Raw genomic sequence first — 7,606 nt, 5'->3', positions numbered from 1 at the left:
TATCTTATTCTCTGCAGGTTGGCCAATTATGGTTTTTTTGCCAGTTCCCACCTGCTGCATAAGGAAGCGTCTCTGGTAATAGTTAAGAAACACATTCATCTTTGAGCATAACAACAAGCAATTGGAATTCCATTTAATACTATATTTAACAAGGAAGTGCAAATTAAAACTGCTTTGAGAGTGTGTGTTAACACATTCAGAATGACTAAGATTCAAAAAACAAACAACGACCAATGCTGGTGAGGATGTTGAGAAAGAACTCTTATCTATTGCTGGTGGGACTGAAAACTGGTACACCTGCTATGCAAATCAGTGTGGGGATTCCTTAAAAAGCTAGAAATCAATGTAGCATATGGCTGAGGCATACAACTGTTGGGCATATCTCCCAAAAAGTATATATCCTACTATGTGTTCATCCATGTTCATTGCTGTCCTTTTAATACAGTCAGGAGATTGGAAACAATTTAGATGTCCATCAACTGATGAATGGATAATGAAGGTATGACACACATACACAATGGGAAATTATTCAGTTCCTATAAAACCTAAACTATAAAATTCACAGATAAATGGATGAAACAGGAAACAACCGTCCTGAGTGAGGCAACCCAGACCCAGAAAGACAAGCCACATGTTCTGTTTTATAGCTCGATATGAGCTTTGAAATCTTAGATATGCATGTTTTGATTTCAAACTTCAGAGAGGTCACAAACTAATAAACAGCTATGGGTGGAGGTGGAGGGGGTGATCCCTGGGAGGGGAGGTAGAATGCAAAGATATAAAGGGAATAAGGGGACCATAGGAAGTGTTAAATGGGGTAAGGATCAAGACAGGATGCAGAGGAGAGACAGGCAACGTGAAAGGCCTTTAGAAAAAGCTGTATGGAAACTCACTATATAAGCTACTTAAATTTACATACATATACATAATCTAGAAGCAAATAAAAGGATTTACCCTGTATTAGAGCACACTGATACTACTAGACACTATAGGCTGGCAAAATAAAATCCCAATGTCGTGGATGGACTCTGTCCTTTGAAACTGTTAATCAGGCATTCCATCCACCCTCAAACAATACTGGCCATTGCCCATGCTTTTGATTACCACAGTGTCCCTGAAGACACTACAAATACGTGGTGTTTGTAGGCTACTGAAAGACAAAAGGCAGAAAACAAGATGGTGCTGACGTCAAACCTCATCTCTGTCTAGCTTTCACCATGCTGGAAGGTGCTATGCAAGATACCTGAAGAGAAAATTGAGCATGAACCTTCCCAACTGGGAGTCCTGCAAGCTACAAAAAATAGTTGGTCTGGAAGCTATGCCTATTTGTGCAATAGTGACAGAAATGTTATAGGAATAATCAACTACTTTCTAATTGGAATTAAGATCTGCTTCATAGACTATAATCAATATCTAACATTGTACACAGGCCATAGAGGAAAGTCTAATACAACTATTAAGCTAGATAGATACAGTATTAAACTGATTTCTAATGACTTACTGTTATTCTCATAGATTAATTCATCTCTCAACTCTCAGCAGAGAAGATACAGTAGATGGTAATTAGCACAGAGAGCCACAGCTGGCCAGTGGGTAGAGAATAAGAGACTACAGACTGTTTATCACTAACTAGGACACCTATATCAAACTCCTGCTTCCCAAGGCTTAGGTAAGGCATTACAGAAGAGGAGGCAGAAAGACTGTCAGAGCCAGTCGATGATCACAACAAAACAGAGTTTTCAAGACAGCTGGTCATTTTCTTATATGAACCCACAGCAATGGTGACAGCATGCACAAGTCCCATGTAAGCTCAAACCAAACAAAATCCCAACATAGCCTTGTGGAAGTTGGTATGAAACCCCATCCCTGTCCGAGGAACTACTGGCAATGGATGACTTCTGGGAAGGGGAGATTCAGTATCATTTAAGGGTGAGACTCAGTAGGTTGGCCAAGTTCCAGTGGATAAACCCACACTGAAGGGCATCTGGGGACACAGAACTCACTGTATTGGCATAGGAGTAGATTGCATGCATGGATGTTAGTACTGGGTCTACAGATGATTGTTAGCCACTATGTGGATTCTGGTAACTGAACCCGTGTCCTCTACAAGAGCATCCAGTGCTCTTAACCACTGAACCATCTCTCCAGCCACCAACCAGCTTTTTCAAAATGTGGTTTCTACATGTTTCCAAGGCAGGTACTCCACCAACTGAGATGTCTCCTCAGCCCAAATATGAGAGACTCAATAAATATTTGCAAAGATGAAAGTATCATTCAGTCTATTAGGAATAAAGACCACGAAGTCTGAACTAGCAATACGGAAAATTCTGTTGGTTGTGACATATGTTTTCTAGATTAGAAATAAAGTGATTTCAGCAAAGAATATTTAAGAGAAATTAGCATTGTTTAAAAAATACTGTAGGCTATCTGCACTTGGCAGTCAATATATTGAATATGATTGACATTTTATGATTCAGAAAGCAATTACAGAATATTAGAATAATATATCTATTCATAAGAACATTAAGCTATTAGAAATGTTCTGTTTTGCAGAAAAAATGAAGTCTTCACAGTGATTTGAAATTCATTAAAAATCTCTTGCATGGGAGCTAATGAGATGGCTGTTAAGAGAGTACACTGCTCTTGTAGAGGACCTGAGTTCCATTCCCAGAACCCAGGCGAATCGCAACTGTCTATAACTTCAGCTCCAGGTTATTTGACACCCTTTTCTGGCATCAGAGAGCATCTGTACTCATGTGTGCATCTGCCTGCACACACATGTACACCCAATTAAGTTAAAATAAAACCTTTTAAAGGTGTATCTTACATGTAAAAAGCAGATACACTTTTCTGAGTGGTGGAAACTTGGGGTCCTTATTTATCAGGCTCCTGGGGATGCCAGACAAGGGAGACTAGCTAAATGGTTTAAGTAAAATAAATGTAAAGGCTAAAGTGCTTCTCCCAACAGCGTGGATGTTTTTGTCTGAAAATGATAGCTTTCACCACTGATGTGACCTATGTATCTTGATGGTGAAACTCATTCCCATCCATGTTCTCCATCAGTTTTGAACTTGAACATAAAGCCTCTGCATAATCTATCCCCAAGGTTGATTTTGGTGTTATTCACTGAAAATCACAGTAGCCCATAGGAAGAAAGGAAGCTCAGAAGGCTGAGGGGGGATTAATCTGGATAGATATTGTTGGTTAAGGCTGCGATTACTGAATCCATTCTTTGCTGTATTTTAGCCAGAAAGGAATTGTATTTGCCACCCTCTTCCCATGCTCCCCCTTCTCTTTATGATGCACATGATCATTAAGGATCAATCAGGCTCTGACCTTAACTGATTTTTTACTGAAACAATGCCATTTGAATTAAAAAAAAAAACAGATGCAGTTAAAACATATTTTAATTATTTATTTTTACTTTATGTATGTGAGTGTTTTGCTTTCACGCGTATTAATGTGATGCCGATGGAGGCCAGGCGAGGGTGTTGGATCCCTTGGAACTACAGACAGTTGTTAGCTGCCATGTGTGAGCTGGGAACGGAACCCAGATCCTCTGCAAGAACAAAATTGCTCTGAACTGTGGATCCACCTCTCCAGTCCTGGACAAAATATATTAAAGATAGAATATTGATATCCAACTGATGTTTCTTCTCTAACTTTTAGAGATATAGAACTATGTTGGTTATGAACATTAAATTGCCTAAACTCAAAGTTTGTACATGTGTATAACATACCAACACACATAAATATATACACAATATCTTAAAGATATGCATTATTACCTTTTGAACTTCTGCTTTTATTATCAAAACAACATTGTATTTCTTACAATAGCACCAGAAAGGGTTATATACAGCTAAAGATACAAAAGGACCATAAAAATAGCTAGATTTTCTTTCCCAGACATGTGCCTGTATTACAGGATGAAATGGTAAGAAATGGTACGAGATGGTAATCTGTTCATTGACGCTTTACAAAACACTTTGATTTCTAAGGACTATGGCTTGCTTTTCGGAACACCCTTGAAGGACAGGTTTAGTGGTGCACTGTCACATATATTTGTTCCATACTGTCTGTGTAATTGTCCAAAGCTGGTTTTGTGTTATGCTTTAAGGCAGAGGATGGCTGTCATGCAAACATCCAATATTTACTATTTGGTACTTAAAAGAAAATTTCCCTTCCTGCCTTCTGAGGTTTTCAATACGCACCTCTAGTGTACGTCCATCTACTCTTGTGCATTCAACCAATTAAAAAATGATATCAGAGCTACACATTCTTATGCTTTCCAAACCATTCTTTAAATTCTGTCAAATATCTTTACTATTTTAAACATCATATAACTGTGTGTTAAAAGCTGTAATATATAGCAATAAGTTAGTAGGAGTCGCTTTAATACTGTATTTATTTAGCAGAATATAATAATTAGGCTCGTCCCTATGGCCTGTGGCTGTCTAGTCAGATATTCTTAGGCATGATATCAGTGTCAGGAATGAGCTCCATCCTATGAAGCAGGCATTAAACCCAATTAGAAAGTGTTGATTACTTGCATAATATTCATGCCACTATTAAAATGGAGGTCATATCATGACAGAGGTTTGTCAGGTCAGTTGTTCCTGAAGCTCACAGGATTCACATCCGGGCAAGGTTAATGATTCATTTTCTCTTCTGGTAGCATGCACAGCACCTTCCAGCACTGTGAAAGCCGGCCAGTAGAGATGAAACTTTATTTCAGTATCAGCTTGATTTCTCCTTGTCTTTTCTTTGGCTAATGTATGTAGTGTCTTTAGCAGTAGGAACTGAACTGCCAAGTTCTGGTAGGTAACCAAGACCAGGGGCAATGGCCAATATTGTTTAAGGGTGAATGGGACCCCTGGTTCACAGTTTCAAAAGAGGGAGTCCATTCCTGGCATTGGGCTTTTACTTTAGCCTAAGATGTCTAGTAAGGCAATGTCCCGCTATAAAGTAACTCCTTTAAATATTTGTGTGTGTGTGTGTGTGTGTGTGTGTGAAGAAGCTTGTGTAGTGGTCGGTTTCCATATGGTTTTAGCGTATCTCTCACCTCTCACCAGAGAAGCTTCCTTATGCAACAGATGGTGATTAATCCAAAAACTCTCAACTGGCCAACTTGCCAGACTGCAGATTATTCGTGAATTGGAAATCTGTATCAAACTTCTCCCTCCAAAGGCTCAGGGATCATTGTGGAAAATGTGGCATAAAGATTGTAAGATCCAGAGGTGGTGGATGACCACAAGGAAACAAATTTTCCAGACAGCTGGGAAGTTACTCATAGGATCTCACAGCAATGGTGACAGCAGGCACAAGTCTCACTTAAACTCAAGCCAGACAAATCCTAGCACAGACATGAGGAAGTGGGCCGGAAATGCCAAGCCAACCTGAGGAGCTGCTGATAACCAATGGCTGCTAGGAAGGGAAGATTTAGTCTACTTTAAGGGTGTGACTTTGGGTGGGTTAACCATGCTCCAGTGGATGGATCCACAATGGATATATGGGGACACAAATTTGACTCTATAGGCTTTAAAAAAAATATATATATATATGTGTGTGTGTGTATGGGGTGTGTGTATATGTATGTACACACACATATATATATATAATATGCAGTAGAGTATATGAAATTGGGATGAGGGTAGTAAGGGACGTGCAGATAGGGGAGGGATTTAAATACAATAAATTGTACAAAATTTTTGAACATTCAATTTAAAAAGGAAAAGTTTGTAATACACTCAAAACTGCTTATTTATATATTTTGATTAGTCCATAACATAACTTTTTAATAAGTTATTTAAATTTGTTCAAAATTTTACTTATGTCACCTCAAATGTTTACTTCAAAATAGAGTAGTCAGTCTTTCACACACCTACCTTGTTCATTGTTACACTGATATGTTTAATGAGAAGTAGGAGCTGTGCTTAGCCTAGGATTCTTCAATAAAATTTTCTGCACTGAAGAACATCTTTATAATGAATAAGGCAATCCTAGATGATATAACTCTTATGCTTCAAAGGTTAAAATCCTATATGCAGTTTATGATATAAACTTTTTTTGTAAAATTTTATTGAATTTTTTGTATTTCATACAGAACATCTTAATCATTTTATACCCCCTTCCCCACTGGCCCCCTCCCAAAGCTCCCCACCCCTTGAAATTCTTGTACTCTGTCATTTGTGATAAGGCCTATCAAGTCAAGTTAGCGAGTCAAGTCAGTGTCCCCAGATATCCCTCAGTGCAAATTCATCCACTGAGGTCTAGTCAGCCTATCTCGAGTCCCTCCCTTTAAGAAGATCTTCCTCACCCACTAGTAATCAGCTGCCAATAGTTCTTTGGCTAAGATTGGGGCCTACTGTCCATTTCCACAATTATATGATTGTATTTTATGTACTTGAGTTTGCATGGGTCTTCTGTATGATGACATTATTGCTGTATAAGCAAGGTCCAGGGGGGCCTGTACATGACCTATTGCCATATGGTCATGCACCTCCTCCCTGGCTCTTACAATCCTTGTGCCCCCTCTTCCCCAATGGATCCTGAACCCTGGGTGGGTGAAGTTTAATATATAAGTCTTGTCCAAGGACCCACACTCATGTTGCTTTAGGCTGGGAACTATATCAGTAAAGAACGCACTTGCCTGCAAAGACACAGGCCTGAGTTTGTGTCATATAACTCATGTAAAAATGCCAGGGTAGTGGTCAATGCTTTCAATTTCAGAGCTGAGGAGGTGGGGCAGGAGGAGCCCTGGGGCCCACTGGCTGGTCAGTCTAGACTAATTGATAAACTAATGAAGGACCACGGTCTCAAAGGAGGCAGGTGGGCTTCATGAAATGACTCCTAGGTTGTACCCTCGCCCCCACAGGTATACACACACACACACACACACACACACACACACACAGAGCAAAAAGCTAAAGCTCTACCATGTGCTTTGATTGTTTCCCAGTCCTATTTTACAAAACATATATATATATATATATATATATATATGTATACATATTTTCTTTTGGTTTTTTTGAGCAGGGTCTCCCTGTAGCCCCAGCTGGCCTTGAACTCACCAGGTAGACCAGGCTGGCCTTGAACTCACAGAGATCCACTTGCCTCTGCCTCCCAAGTGCTGGGATTAAAGGCATAGACCACCACGCCTGGCTTACAAAACATATTTTAAAACTCCATATCATTTTACTAAAGATTTATTCTGCATGGTCTATCTGATTAATAGCATTTATTCATGCCATCCCCTGTGTTACACTATGAGCTTCTTAGAGGTAAAATCTGGCTTCTATATTTAGGTACAGAGAACAGAGGAACGTAACAATGTACTGAAACACCACAGGGGCTTTTACCCTCATGTACTTTTTAAATTATACTTGAGGGGGCTGGAGAGATGGCTCAGCGGTTAAGAGCTCTGACTGTTCTTGCAGAAGACCGGGGTTCAAATCCCAGAACCCACATGGCAGCTAACAACCACCCATAACTCCAGTTCCAGGGGATCTGACAGTCTCTTCTGTCTTCTGTGGGCATTGCACGACACAGGTGCACTTACCTACATGCAGGCAATACACACATACACATAAAATAAAAATAATAA

Source organism: Nannospalax galili, unplaced genomic scaffold, assembly GCF_000622305.1.
Source record: "Nannospalax galili isolate Female #2095 unplaced genomic scaffold, S.galili_v1.0 scaffold399, whole genome shotgun sequence".
Taxonomy (NCBI): Eukaryota; Metazoa; Chordata; class Mammalia; order Rodentia; family Spalacidae; genus Nannospalax; species Nannospalax galili.
The sequence above is the reverse complement of the archived record's forward strand: the minus strand, read 5'-3'. Positions refer to the sequence as shown.